We start from the raw sequence: 14,417 nt of genomic DNA, 5'->3' as shown, positions 1-14,417 counted from the left end.
GAGCAGGGGGGGCGCTGGGAACAGAGACCAGACACCCGCTCCTGCCGCACTTGGGGCTGCTCCGGCGGCTCGCCTGGCCGGCTTTCGGGAGCCACTGTGTTCCTCTCCTCCCCGCGGTGACGGACCTTCAGGTTTTCTGCGCGGTGTGGCCGGACCCACTCTCTTCCACTTTCCACTTGGCCACAGCTTCACTCTTTTCTTGGCGAGCAGGACGGGTGCCCTCGTGCTACGGGGATCTGTGCGGCTCCGACTGGGCTCTGGGACCGGGGACATACAAGCCCCAACCCCCCAGTTATTCTTTCCGGCCACTCTGGTTCTTTGGAAAGGAGAGCAGTAACCTCTTCGCCCCTGCACACGTCCCTCCTGGTCCCGGCCACAGAAAGTTGGAAACGGCCAACTCTGGACCTTCCTACTTCCCTGACCCCACGGCGGGTGGGTTAGGCAGGACGATCTTGGAAGAGTCAGTCTGTAAACACTCATCGCTTCCCACTCGACTGTGTTCGCCTGCTACCCATTCCCCCAACACCTCTCTAGAAGCGCACTGAGGGGCTGTGTGCACGCTCCCCCCACCTCCTCCCCCTCCCCCACCCGGCATGGGGTGAGCCCAGGCCTGGACGCTTAGGGCAGAGAGTGGGCTAGCCCGCTGTGGCAAGCAAGGAAAAGAGGAGGAGGAACGGAGAGGTTGTATAGGTAGGTGAGTGGGAGGGAGGTGAAGATAAGAAACAGGGATGTCCTATTGGGATGGCCTTGACTGATTCCCGCACTGGGAATGGGGGCCCATGAGTGCAAGCTGGTTCCAGTTTAGTGCCCCAGTTGGGGGCTTGGACACATGCTCCACTGTCCAAATTCTTTCAGAAGACGAGTCTTTCTTTTCTTTTTCTGTCCCATCTTATCACCATCCTCTCTCCTTTAGTTTGCTAGTTCGCCCCTCCGTTACTCCTCCCCTTCCAACACTCCTCCCGTGGCTGCGTTCTTAGGTTCGGAAGGAAGGTCCAAAACCACGCGCCACCTCAGCTCCGACTGAGCCCTAGGACCTGGGGCATACAAGCCACCCACTCTCCCCTTAAATTGCAGAAGACAGGAGTGCCAGGCGGGAGTGGCTGCAGCTGGATCGCGCTGCTCCTGAAGGAGCACTTGGCCAGCGGGGATGTGGGTCCCCCACGGCTTCACTTTGGGGACTAAGCAGCCTGAGGGGTTGAAAGCGAGGCGCTAGCCTCTGCTCACCAGGAGGAACCAGTCTGAGCCCTCCCTCACCTGCGTTCTAGAGGGCGCCACGCTTGCCAGGTGCCCAGGGGCGCTTTCAAGTTCTAACTTCAGGCGGCTTGGTGGCAAGCGCTGGAGGTAGAAACAAGCTTAAAAGGTGGCGGGGTCTTTCCCTCGCCCTCCTGGTCTCTCCTTCTTTGACCCTTCGCCGCCTCTCCTCTGCCTTCGCTGTGTATTTCCTGCGGACCTTGCCCTCCTGCGACATCGGGGGTTGTTCTTTAAGAATGGGTTGAGAAAAGGGCCAGACTACTCAGGCGTCTGGTGGGAATCAGGGGTTGAACTTGAGTGTGAACTTGAGAAGTGAGAGCGGAAACGAGTCAGCTTTCTCGTGTGCCTGGGCTGCTAAGCAGCCTGTACTGGGGGGAGAAGGGGGTTTGGAGGTCAGCCTTACAGTGCGCCCACTCCATTTCCCCAATACTCAACACCACACACGCGCGCGCACACGCTCCCCGTCCCCAGGGCGTCCCCTTCCCCAGTCAGAGCCTCGGCCGGGGCGCCACGGCTGGCAGTGGGCGACTGTTCCGAGTCAGGCAGGGAGTCGCAAACTTGGTCCTGGGTTGAGGGGTCGCCTGCCCTCAGGACCAACTCAGCAACCCCACCCCCCACCTCCAAGTCTGGGATAGTTAAGAGACTTGAGCCCGAGGACCGCTCTGGGGTAACAAAGGGGTTCAGTTAAGCAGCTCTGATCTTTGAGGTCATGGTCCGGCTCCACAGTGGAACTGAGTCCCGGCCGGCGCTTAGGCTCACTCGGGGCTGGCCTGGGGCGGAGGAGGCTGCATTTGGTGGCGCACAAAGCATTTCCCCCTTTGTCTGCTGGAGGGTGCCGCATCAGTTCCACAGACACTGCTTCTTCTTCGTAGATTGCATTTTTGGGAACTTCGGAAAGCGAACGGGGGGACTTGTAATTGGGTCCATCCATAGGTGAAAAAGGAGTAAGCTAAGGTGTGGGCCAGGAGACTCCGTCCTGAGAGTGCTGTCAGCTGTTTAGGCGACAGGGGGGCCAAAATGGTAGGATTTTTCAGCCCTGCCTGAGCAGAAAACCCTGCTTCCAAACACAAGGGCACAGATGTCGCGGCAATCAATAGGTGATTGTGGCTCCCAGGATTAGAAATCTGGTTTTATGCTTGCTGTAAACAAGGATGGGGCTTGGTTTTTCTACGGCCCAGATTTCATCTGTTCTATTCAGGTAGTTCATTTTTATTAATTGCTAACTTTAGGGGAAGGGGGGAAGGACGCTTGCTTTCAGAGGTATGGCAGTCCTTCTGAAACCTGGAGCTCAGCATGTCCCGCTGGCCAGGCCTTCAGAGCCCCTAACAAGTCCTTAATTTCCTCCACCTATTCCAATTCAATATCGCTAACAAACATTCCACCTCCCACAGTTTAAAAAAAACTATTGGAAGGACATCTCTGTCAGTAGTCCATTCATAATAGTTCATTAAGTAATTAGCAGTAAGCTGCCTTTATTCCAAGAAAGATAAACATTCAAACAGTTTAAAGAAAAATCCTAAGGCTATCCTTCAAGTATTGTTGAAAAATACAGAGCCACAAACATCCCGGGTGAATCTGTAACCAGTACATATTATGACACATAAGTACCTGGCATCCTGGGCTTCTGGAATACTCATAAAACCCACCAAGCCTTTTCACTTTTCTGCATTTTCAGAAAATCAGGAATTAGGAACCCAGGATGGGAATATAAAGGAAGAAGTTTTGAGCAGCAGGCCTCAGAAACATGGGAATAAAGATGAAACTCCTTTGTTAGCATTCATTTAAAACTTAGGAGTGGACTTTCCGTCAACAACAGGATAGGTTTTGATCATTAGGACACCCTTAAAAGATGGTTTCTTGAATCATTATTAAAGTAGTGTGTGTGAGTTTTACTTTAACTTAAATGACATTTATTTTATACTCAATCAAATAATCAATGTTAACATCTATTTGGGTAACAATTTGTTAAATACCAAACCATTAACAGCCTTAAAAGCTATCATCCCGGTGTGTGTTTGCGTTTATTGTATCTTAGATGTAAGTGTTTCAGAATCATAAGATCAAATTTTACAGCACCAAAGATTTTATAGCACTAAGAAGATGTGACGTTTTAGGGGTCTGTCTTCATGAAAATGACATCTAAAGAGTGTAATACTACTACTTTTTTTCTAAAAGTAGCATATGCAGAATTGTCATAAGTGTTTCTAGGTGATTCAATATAAGAAGTGTTTCTAGATTAAAAATACAAGTAAAACTTTTTCAGATATTAGTTCACATTTTATAAACGTGTAACCACTGTTTAGAAATATCATGTGGCCTGTGTTGTTTTTATACTTTTGCTACAATAGCCCTAAAAATAAAAGTGTGACTCGCGACAAATTAACTAGATTTTTTTCACTGCAATAATGATATAGTTCTAATTTAAAGTACATCTCATAGCATTCAACGAATATGGAGGTAAAAATTAGTCTAGTAAATTATTAAGTTTAAAAATTCTATTATGTGTGGGTCTGCTGGTATTGTGCAAATTTAATAAAGTGAGGTTTAAAATTGTGAACAATAACATCAATGCCACTGTACATTGGCGAAATCCAAGCCTTACAGATAACTATCCGAGGAGATAGGAGAATTATTGCCAAAGTTAAGACCATCGAATTCTAGACAGATTGAAACAAATCAAAAGTTATGAGCACATACGTTATTAGTGATAAAGTTATTAGTGATTAAGTTATTAGTGATTGAGGTGACTTAAAATATACTTTATATCATTCTGTTATGAAGAGACTTTGTTGATTAAATAATTTCTGTATCCTATACAAACCGAAAACATGGACTCTAAATTATATTGCTATTAATTTAATGTAACTGATATTAACAGATCATTTTGTTGATATGCTAAAAATATACCGAAAAGGAAGTATTAGTAATGGATATTGGGCTTAATAATTAATGTGTTTTTTATTCTACATGTAGTTTTACTATTTCATTCATTATAAGTAAACAAATGAAATAAGCCTTTTTATAATGTAATGAATGGTGACTGTTGATAAAATGAGCACTTTATACATAAAGTATTATTCCTGTAATTTTGTAATCATCTTCCAATTACAACTTCTTGCAAATATTTGTCTTACTTTGAATAAAATCTCTGACTTAACAGAATCTCTAGCAGATAATAGCATGTTTTGGAGGTGTCTGTTGATATACACTGATAAACAATATGTATATGTATGTGCCTATAACCACCCACTCATGCAAGAAGAATGAATATTTGAAAGAGGAAATCATTCTTATCTTTGCTTTCACAATCCAGACTTCCAAATTCAAACATATTTAGAGAAACACAAGCAACTTTCCAGAACATTCAAAAGGAAGAAATGAATACATGTGATACTTGAGTAGCATAAAAAAGAAACTGTTAAAAGCATCTATTTATAAATAATCTATACAAAATCCCATTATAATACCTAATGATAATTAGAAGGAAAAAGAAATCAAAGAATTCAGGTCTGCCAAATAAATGAAATATTCCCTCCCAAATTAAGCAACAAATTCATAGATAACAAGGCTTATGCCATGATTTTGAAGGATGTCTCCTTTGTAGCGCAAGACAAAGGGAGCATAGAGGAATAAATATTGATTGAACTAATCATCTGATGAATAGAAATGAGATTTACCAGTGCACCAATATAATAGGCTATGTTAACTAGTTCTTTCATAGCGCATATGCTGCCCTTTCAACCCCTGACCCCATCCATTCACTTCTTAATGAGGGAAACCACAGGTGTTATAACGGCATTTATAGTGAATCAAGCTAAAGATAATAACAATGTGGTTTAACTAATGGCATGGGGGGTAGATTCTTATGAAAGGAAATATTGTGATAATAATGTCACAAAATTGTTATGCATTGCAGTCCACTTAGAATTTTGGCTCCCTCAGTTTATCTTTTAAAATATAGCTAAGAGGCCATCAGTAAATTTTAAATCCTAGGTTTGTTGTCTTCATAGTAAGTACAAGTTTATTAGTGCTTATATAAGGAGTTAAAATGCTATTCAACATATATTTTACCTACATTGTCTAATACCTTGCATAGTAAGCATCCAGAACATTTAAAAATAACACAGAAGGTATAATATTTTTATACTTAATATAACATGCAATTTTTCTTCATTAGTTATTTGTAAATATTGGAAATAAAATATAACTTTATAATAATTACATGATAAATTTTGTTTTAGAATTAAATTGGGATATTCTTGGCTTAAGCATATGCCACCAAATGAATGTGTCACCTTTTGCAAAAACATGAGGGGAAACACTTGTTCAAAACATGCTTTTATAAAAGAGCAAAAGTAATTTGCTTTGACTTAAATGTGTTCACCTCTACTTATTGAATATTTTATTAACTGGTTGGGTATACTGACTTTGTAAATTACTAAACTAGGTTTTAGTTGATGCCATTTTTTTGTGTGTGTGTGATTAGTTATCATATCGTGTGGTCCAGGGTTATATTTCTCTAATTCACAGAAATCACAGATATAAGCAAAGAAAGAGCAAATTAATCTGGTTGTTTACCAAATTATATTTTTTGTTACTAACCCACAATACTTTGTACTCATGTAAATTCAATATCCTGGCATTGTGGCAAATAGAAAGATGTGGGATACTTAAAGGAAAATGCTAGATAGGTTTTATGTCAGAACAAAGCTTTTTTTCCAATGCATATTATGACAAGTCAATTTTAAATCATATTTTAAAAATTTGTTAAGATTCTCTTTTTTACATGAATTTCATTACAATTATATTGTTATGTAACAACAGCAGGTACACACTATTTTAATTTCAAATTAGAAGTGCAAAAGGTACTCTCTGATTTGGACACAAAATTATCTTTAAAAAAGAAACATCAAAAGCTTTTTTAAAAGGCCTTGGCATTTATAACCATTACTTGGCATGAAATAAATGAGTATTAGTGTTGCAAAAACATTTGCAGAATATTGTTCTATTTTAGTTTTCTGACTAGTCTATAAAAAATATTTTCAATTACAAATTTTTCTCCTTCTTATTTGGAACCAAGTTTGATTCTCCCCTGTTCAGAAAACTTCGTCAAATTCATTGATCAACTTATTTCTAGGCACCCAAATTAAAATATACTCTTGAGCCGAGACCGGTTTGGCTCAGTGGATAGAGCGTCGGCTTGTGGACTGGGGGGTCCCGGGTTTGATTCTGGTCAAGGGCATGTGCCTGGGTTGCGGGCACATCCCCAGTGGGAGATGTGCGGGAGGCAGCTGATCGGTGTTTCTCTCTCATCGATGTTTCTGGCTCTCTATCCCTCTCCCTTCCTCTCTGTAAAAAATCAATAAAATATATTTAAAAAATATATACTCTTGAATATGTGAGAATAAGATCATCTTCTCAATGTTTCTACTTTCAGTTTTAATTTAAAAAGAAACAAACTCAAAGATTTCATCTTTTACAGATATATATATATATCCAAATAGAAATGTGACTCATATTTATTTATTCATAATATATTTATCTATCTACTCACAGCCAGGCACAGAACTGGGCTCAAGTTGCTAACATATAGTTAACTGGTGAGGCTCTGACAGCTATAATCAAAGCAAGAGCAGAATAAAATACAGTGGGACACTATCAGAAGCTCTCACAGGAGATGGGCCTCTAAGGATGAGGAGAAGTCCATCTTTTGATTAACTTGTTCATCATAAATGAGGTTGTTTACATTGTAGTGTGTTGTATTCCTCAGTTGCCTTTTACAGTTGGTATTATGTGAAAGTTTGTTTATTGGCATAGAACCATTCCAAAAAGAGCATATTCTGACATAGAGAAAGTAGCGGTATTGTTCTCAAATGAAACGTTTGCTAGCAAAATGATTTGAAAGCCACAATTTTAAAAATCTCTAAGGTAGTTCTTAAATTACAAAAGAAAAAGTACCAAAGGAGACAAATATTGGTGTAAGGAAGAGAGTAACTTGTAAAAAAAATTAAAAAGTATCACCAGCAAAAAGAAAGAAAGAAAGAAAGAAAGAAAGAAAGAAAGAAAGAAAGAAAGAAACTTTATAATAGCTTTATGTGCTTGTTTTTTTATAAAAGAAATTCTCATTTTTGTAAAATAAGAAAATGGCTGATCTATATTGAGTTTCATGCTCTTTAACATTTAAGGTATTACCTAAAAATAGCGATATCTTCCCCAGAGAGTATCTTAGATTACTAGATATCAGGAAGAATAAAATTCATGGGAGTAACAGGGTGCATTGGCAGTGTCTGAGGGCCACACGAATATTCTTCAAACTCTTACATCCCAAGAACTTGGATAAAGGTTGAACTATGAACATTAAACTATAAAATCAACACATAATGGTCTTACAGACTTTTGAGCTATTCTCTCTCTTAAGCATTTTTAAGGAAGGAAAATCCTGGACTCCTAGACAGTAACAAAAATGTGAGTGTGAACAGCAACTATTGGCCATGTTCATCCCAGCATTATCTATGGGTACAATCACCGTTCAGCCCAAAAAAATAACCACTACAACTCATAATTAGGCTCTTCATTTTGAAGTGATAATTTGGCATCCTAGTTTTGAATGTTAGTTCTTGCGAGCTTAGTTAACCTGAATCCTCAGACTAAGGTCTAATCCACTCTGAAACACTGGCGGGATCAAGTTTCTGAACCTACAAAGCTGCAAACCAGATCCTGGGCTGGGCAGAAGTCACAAAAGTAAATGTCACCATTTGAGACATCCAGGCAGCCACGTTGTCACTCTTAGTCATAACCCTCTGCTCTAGCATGAGCCTCATCTTCAGATTTCTACATGGTAAGTCACGGAGTCATGTATTTTCAGTCTTGAAAAATAGATATATTTTTTAATGCTGATTATTAATTAGAATTTATTAGGCCAAGGAAGGCTGCTCTTGTACTGGAACACATCCTGATACTAAAATGGCTATTGTACTTGATCTGTTAACTTCTTGGACCTGGAAGAATTTAAGAAGTGGCTGAATGACCCCATTTCTTGGGGCTTTGAAAAAAAGGTCAGAGGTTAAAAGAGAGGGTACTAAATTTGAGAAGCTTTGATTGAACAGTTATTTAATAAGGCAACTGGTTTTCTGGATGCCTCTTCCCTCACCTGCTATTGTAATTCCTCCGGTGCTCATGTTATATGAATGGACATATACACCACTTCATGTGATGCCTGGCCAGTGTGCTCCTCTGTGTAGTAAATGTAGACTGAACTTTTGGAGAAAAGTGGTTTAACTTGACGTGCTATATGTAATATACATCTAGATTTTTGCTCTAGTTTTTATATAAATAGGCCTACTACTTAGTAAACATTAAACCACTATTTTGATCTTTCCATTAAAAAGACTTCTCAAAGATAGTCTTGTTAAATAGGGTCAGAATGTGTTGTTGCTTGTAATTCTGAGAATATACAATTCAGACAGTAGTAGTATTTTTATCTGCCTAAATAATGTCATAAAAATAATTAAAACTAATTACTTATCATACTACATTTAAATGATGTTTAATTTCACCTGTCCAAGGCATGGTTCTCAAAAGTGTTTCATGTGCATTCTATCCAACTAAAATGAAAACCCATATTCTAAGTTTCTCAAGTAAAAATTTCATGTTATAGCTTGAGACAGAATGAACACGCAAGTCACATTTTATCATCCAGCAGCTGCTAGGTCCTATATTCCAGAATCAAACAATAACATCCAAGTTTAAAGAACTTGGACATGTTGAGTTTCTAATGGGTAATTGGCTGTGATTATCATTGTCAGGTCAAACATTTTCTATTAATGTGTACATAAGTTGTGCCTGGCACATAGTGAAGGAATTAAACACTTTTCTTTAAAAAAGAAAAAAGAAACCTTGTCCAAATTTCCACAGTTTTTGAATATGAGCAAATGCCACACAGTCTGGTTGAATACAGTAACATTTGTTCAGAAAAACACATCACATCATTAAGGTGCAGTGTTTTATGGCAATAATTTGTTTTTGTTTTTGTTTGTTACAGAAACAAAATATTTCGGATAAATTTATGTAGGGATTTTTGTTTGCTCTAAAATTAAATTTAAAACAGACCAATATTCTGGGTGTTGTTGTTCTTTTTTCCCTTTGAATACTGACTACCATTTAAAAGGCTTAATTCTAAGCACTTTTACCCTTGGAAATATATTTTCAGTCTTGTGATTTAAAAAAATTAAGTACAAAAGAACAGGGCTTTTGACATACCTTTCCCGGAGAAGCTCAGAAATACCAATAGTATGCTAATAAGGTAGCATTAATATCTTCCAGTGTGTTTTGTTTCGTTTTGTTTACTAATATTCCTAAAGGTCAATCTGATTGCCACCCATGTCACAATAAATTAAAGTTTATTTTATTGGTTTTAGAAAGTGTTCTTTGGTAATGAAATAGGTTTCTGAATTTCTTTCCACCGAAATTTCGTTTATTATCTTGGGAAGGTTATCTAACATGGTTGACTTGAGTACTGATTTAGAGTCAAAGATAGACATTCTTTTTATCATTTTACATGGCGGAGTTCCAGGTGACAAACCTCCTCTCCTCCCCTGATAGTGGATCAGGTTTAAATGTGATTCGACAGATCTTGATTATTGAGGACTTACTATGTGTAAGAGGTGATGCCTTCTAAGACAGTAGTCTCAAACACAACCAAAGTGGTTTCTTGTAAAATTTCTAAGGAATTTCTTAGGTAATTTTTGTTTCACTTGAATTTCTTAAGTGTCCAGTGTTTCTATCTTTTTTTTCCTAAATGAGAAAAAATAGATGACTTGTTCTGAATTTTTTGTTAAAAGAAGTGGAGACCAGAATTTGACTTCAATCAAGGGCTCTGACGCTAAATCCAGTTCTATTTTCATTACTCCCTGCTTCCTGCCTTAGGCTGTACTATTTTTTGTCACCCCTACGCCCACAGCAGACATCACTAATCAATCATGACATTAATACTTGCTAAGAGTCCAGATGCAGCCTCCATGATCATTTCACCAGCATTGGCCCTCAGGTAAAACTTCTTACCAAAACTCTCAAGAGTGTTTTGGCCATAGGTGGAATAAATAATTTTATAGTAAAACCATTTTTATTCAATCACATGATCCCTTTAAGCAAACCATAGTTCTCCATAGTTTTCACTCCTAAAATAAGACATTTACCAATTCCAGAAAAAAAAAAATAAATATTGTAGAAAAATCTATAGATTCTGAATAGAAACTGGCCAGTAAAAATAATAACTAAGTTAAAGTATACACAGTAAATGTTTTGTTACCATAATTATCCCCTCAAAGATTCTAAAATATGATTTTATAAACTCAAATATGCCTTCATTTTTTAAGAGATTTCAAGTTTTTAGTAAAATTGCATATTTATAGAGGATTCTTCCACTAAGATCCTAATGTATCTGCATCTGCTTTAAGGAAGGAAACAATGTTAGAAGAAATAGCTATAAAGACTGTTATGTCTCAATACGACATTCCTCTTCATTCAGTGAGCAACATGCACTTACCTCACAGTTTATAATGTTAATCCACTCATTTGTCGCTCAGTTTGTCAGTTCTCTCCTCTGGTTTTTATATTTGTCAAGAGGGAGATTATCTATCCTTGGGCATATTTCAAGTAAAACAATGGGCTGAATAACCTACCACACCACCATTTACCTACCCGGGTTTAACTGATTCTGTCTGATTGGGACTGAAAAGTCTCCTCAGCACACCATTTTATCAAAGGCGTATTATCATCCTATTCAATGTTATGTTTTGTACAAGCATAAAACATTTTCTTCTGGAAAGAACCTTGACAACATTAAAAAGGTGCCCTGTCTAATTGTGCCTAGCAATATAAAGAAAAGAAGCAATTAAATGTGACATTAATTCTAAATAAATGCAGAGCTCTGCTCCTCCTTGACAATATTGCGATTTAATGTGTTTTGCATTTTGGCTGAAACATAATATTCCTTACATCAAACTATTATTTACATGGTCAAATTTTATGCTTTCAAATTAAGTCCAATCACATTTCCTTAAAAGTACATTTATTAGTTCACTGTTATTGAATTTTCAGGCCTCTTCAGCATATTCCATGCTATACAAACATAGCTAGAAACACCAACCTACCCCATCATTTATTTTTCAGCACTCAAATTGATCATATTATATAATGGTTCTGACTTCCACAACTCAACTGACCACAGACACTATTAGAAAGAAAATGAATTGCATCAGAATCTGCATTGGATTGTTTTCATCTTATACTAAGCAATCCTGTATGTTTAATAATATCACTTTGGAAAAAAAGTGTAAGGTTGTCTCAGGCGATTCTCTTTGTTTTACCTCTTATAAAATACCTCCTTTGCTTGGTCTGTCTTTTAGAAATTGCAGTATATTTCTTCATACTCATTAATTCTATCAGTCTTTGTACTGTGACTGCTTTTAAGGAAAATTCTGAAAACATTTTTAAAAGGAACTCAGTAAACTTGAGAGGAGCTGACAGATGCAGTCTCATCTTTTTACAAATGTAATAGCAGGCAAAATTAATAATAATTATCTGTGTTTAGTGCTCTATAGTTCTCAGTGAGCTGCCGTAGATGCCCTCTGGGTGATCCACACAGCAACCTTGTAAGCTATGCAGGACAGGTATGAATAGCAATGTGCCCTGGGTAGCTAAGCCCAAGGAAACCCCAAAATAGAAAAAGTGCTTTTTAAGAGTTTAAAAATGCAGTCTCAACACATTAAAAAACAGTCCCAAAATAAAAAAAGCAAACACTTGTTTTATAAAAAGAGGAAATATAAATGGCTAGTAAATAATTGGAAAGGCAGAGCTCAACTTCACTTATTAAAGAAATTAAAGCGCCTGTCAAATTATGGAATGGTGTGATGAATTGGACACCCTCGTATTCTATAGTAGGTGTTTATATTGGTACAATCATTGAGCCTATACCCTTAAAAATGACCATATTCTTTGGCCCAGTAATTCATACTCTAGGAATCTTTTCAAAGGAAATAAACTAAAGTAGCAAAAGCCTGTTTCTAAAAGCACTATAGCCTCATTATGGTATTTACAACAATATAGGGAAACTTTGGCTTAATGTTCTTTATGGCGCACTTTGATTTAGTAGGTACTCACTGTTAAACCACTACATATTCACTGTGTATGTAATGTATGTCACTAGTATTAAGTGTTTATATGAACCTGACAATGTGTTTTAGGCTCTAGGGTTAAAATGGTGATGAAGAAAGATATCATCCCTGACCTCAGTAAACCTAAAGACTAATATAAAGATTGGAATGCAAAATTGCATATATAGTATGATCTAAATTATATAAAATGCACACAAAAATATGAAGAAAACATAAAATGTTAAAAACCACCTTGGGATCTTAAGATATCAGGTATCTTATTTATTACCATTTCTGTTATTCCCAAATTTTCTACACGTTCTCTGTAGATTAATCCTAAGTGTCAAAGTAAGTGCTCCAGCATAGTAGTAAGGCTATTTTTTATCTACGACTATGGTTCTTAGCTCATCCATTTGCCTGAGGTCAGCTGGCATGATAATAAGGTTAAGGTTGAAAGTTTAATGGCTCATAGAGAAAATTAACTTATTTAATATTTACACAACTATTCACTCATTCATTACGAAACATTTATCAAGGACCTTTTATGCACCAGGCACTACCTTATGTATTAAAGATACAGGGTGAATATGTTTCAGTTCTATCCTCTAAAGAGCTTAAGAGTCTAGTCTTCTTGTAATCCATATGCTGTAATTCATAATGAATAGTTAAAATAGCAATAATAATAATAATATACAACCTAAAAAACTTTCTCCATCATTGGGAAAAGAAGGGTTCTGCCTGATTCATGTCGCAAGAGTAAGTTAATATTGCCCCTTTTGTCTTTTATGGCTCATTTTGATTTGAGAAATATATTGCTTCAAAAGTTGAAGGAAAGATGAGAAAAGGATACTCATATAGAAAAATTAGTCAACTTGCCTTCATTTTACCTCAAACTAACCTATATCTACCCCCTGACAACACTGTGAGGCAAAAATTAGTCAACTTGCCTTCATTTTACCTCAATTAAACTAGCCTATATCTACCCCCTGACAACACTGTGGGGGTTTGGAATCCCTAGAGATGTTAAAGAACACCAGCACAGACACACTTAGATCTCAAAATATAAGAATATGGAGGATGCATTGATTCTTATTGGTGGGATTGTGGGAAATTTTAAAATATTGCTATGCTTTAAGGTAGATGAGAAATCTAATGTGCCCTTAAGGCTGTTGAAAATCTGTTGATACTTAGTAGAGCAGAATTCAAGTATTATGTCCACTGCTCAGGTGGTCTTCATTCCTGGGCACTCATACACCTGTCAGTGGTTCGAAACAGGTGCTGATTTTGTCCCTTCCATTTTGACAGTTTGTACTAAATTTATTGGGGTGACTTTGGTTAATAAAACTATATAGGTTTCATTTGTACAATTATGTACATCAACTGTATATTGTATTGTGTGTTCACGATTCTCCTTCCATCCATCACCTTCCATCACCATTTATCCATGCTATACTCTCTTCTGCCTTCCTGCACCCCCTTCTCCTCTACAATCATCATGCTGGTGTCTGCATCTATGAGGTTTGTTTTTGGTGTGTGTTTTTTGTTGTTGTTGTTGTTGTTTGGTTTGTTGTGGTTTTTTTGCTTAATCCCTTCACTTTTTGAACCCAGCCCTGCAACACTCGCCACCCCCTGACATCTGTCAGTCTGTCCTCTATCTATGAGTCTGTTTCTATTTTGTTTTTAGTTTATTCTGTTCACTAGATTTCACATATGAGTAAAATCATATGAGACGTATCTTTCTAGACTGGCTTATTTCACTTAGCATAATGCTCTCCAGATCCATCCATGCTATTACAAAGGGTAAAATTTCCTTCCTTTTTACTGCCAAGTAGTATTCCATTGTGTAAATGTACCAGTTTTTTTATCCATTCATCTATTGATGGGCACGTGGGCTGCTTCCAAATCTTGCCTATTGTAAATAATACTGCAATGACCATAGGGGTGCATATATTCTTTCAGATTAGTGTTTCAGGATTCTTGGGATATATTCCCAAAAGTGGAATTTCTGGACCA

General features: G+C 37.7%; 1 protein-coding gene across 1 annotated transcript in view; it reads left to right on the top strand.

Annotated features, from left to right (window-relative positions):
• The window catches only part of RORB (RAR related orphan receptor B), a 172,797-nt gene that overhangs the window by 1,261 nt on the left and 157,119 nt on the right, over window positions 1-14,417 (top strand). The gene's annotated exons all lie outside the window — the stretch shown is intronic.

This window comes from Myotis davidii, unplaced genomic scaffold (genome assembly GCF_000327345.1).
Source record: "Myotis davidii unplaced genomic scaffold, ASM32734v1 scaffold228, whole genome shotgun sequence".
NCBI classification, from domain to species: Eukaryota; Metazoa; Chordata; class Mammalia; order Chiroptera; family Vespertilionidae; genus Myotis; species Myotis davidii.
Note: the sequence above shows the minus strand (reverse complement) of the source record. Positions and strands in the feature narration are given on the sequence as shown.